Raw genomic sequence first — 1,522 nt, 5'->3', positions numbered from 1 at the left:
AAGTCCTGAGTAGAGCAGAAGAGCGGCTGCGCCTGGCTGCAGCGCGGCCTTTCTGGTTTTACTTCAAGAAACTGTGTTTGAAGAACGTGCTTTCAGGCACCTCCGCCATCTGAAGAAGCGCGGGCGATGTTTTCTTCACGTGGGACCAGCCTGCAGAGAGAGCTCCAGCCAGTCCGCTTTCCTTCAGCTCCGTGAAGAAGCATCCGTGCTGCTGTAAGCAACGTTGGCTTTTACAAAGCCAGCTGGGAGGCTGATGCCAGAGGAGGCTTCCCCGGGGTCACTGTTGGTCCGTCGTGGAGGAGAGTGGACGGATTCTGGCTTCGATCGGTCGCAGTCGGGTACGGAGCGCCGCTGTCACGTGGCTGAGGACGGTTCGTGCTCCCTGAAGAGGCCCTCCTGGATCTGCTGTCTCCCGTTGAGGTTTTGAGACATCTTGTTTGCTGATCTGAGCTCCTAAACAAAAGTCTCACTCCTTTCAGTCTGCTTTAACTGTAATAGGACTACGAAACTGTAAGCTGTATATTTTATATATATATTATATATATGTATGTACTGTATGTATAAGAAGGGCCTAGTTGGGTCTTATGATTTTAAGGGTGTGTTTTTTGTTGTTTTTTTAATGGCTATGGCAGGGGAAGGGCGCTTAATAAGATTGACTTGTTTGTTAAAATGCCTCTTGTGGACAATTTTTAGTGTATGAAAGCTGAGCAGCAATCTTCAAAGCGTTTTGTGCTCTGGAAGGGACTCACCTGTTGTCTTTTTCATTTGTCAGTGTTGAATAACTTTGCCAAAATACGTGATTGGTTTTGTTCTATGTTCTCAAAGAGGAATCTCCTACAGTGGCCCCTATAGTAGTGGCTGTACTTTGGGAAGACCAAAACAAGGGAGAATTTTATCTTGGGACGCACCTGGGAAACACTGATGTAACACCACGTAGATCAGGTTCCTTTCTTCCTCCCTCTTCCCCCTTGCACCCATGCAAGAAGTGGCAGTAAACACTAATCCAGAACCCTTTGTGTATTTCTAGTTAAACTAGACCTCCAGGTGTCCTCTGTGTGCTGGGTGGGTACGTGGAAAGCCCTGTAGCTCTTATCAAAGCCGTATTACGCTCCTGTTCCCTCCATTCAGTATTTTTGGGGGGAAGAATTACTGCTTTTGTTTCCAATCAGCCTGTGAGCTTCTGCCAAATGTCAGGTGAGCTGCTGCCAGTGAGAAGAGCAGCTCCTGAGGAGCCCTCTGCTCGTGGTGAGCTCACCTCTGCTCTGTGCAGCCCTGTGTGGGAGCTGCGTCGCTCCGGGGTTCGCTGTCCCTTCTCCACGATGAAATTGCAGTCCCTTGTTTTGGGTTCCCCCTTTCTTTATCATGGAAATGTTGCAACTAATCAACTGAAGTGGCAATATGATGATAAGCTTGTTTGAGTTGGGTCATGTTGACCTGATTCCCATTAATTTTGTCTTTGTACCATCTTTCCTGTGTCTTGTGCGTGTGTATATACATATATATATATAAAAAGAAAAATAAT

Source organism: Cyrtonyx montezumae, unplaced genomic scaffold, assembly GCF_038088225.1.
Source record: "Cyrtonyx montezumae isolate F1298 unplaced genomic scaffold, pur_monq_1.0 scaffold_39, whole genome shotgun sequence".
NCBI classification, from domain to species: Eukaryota; Metazoa; Chordata; class Aves; order Galliformes; family Odontophoridae; genus Cyrtonyx; species Cyrtonyx montezumae.
This window is presented reverse-complemented; position numbering follows the sequence as displayed.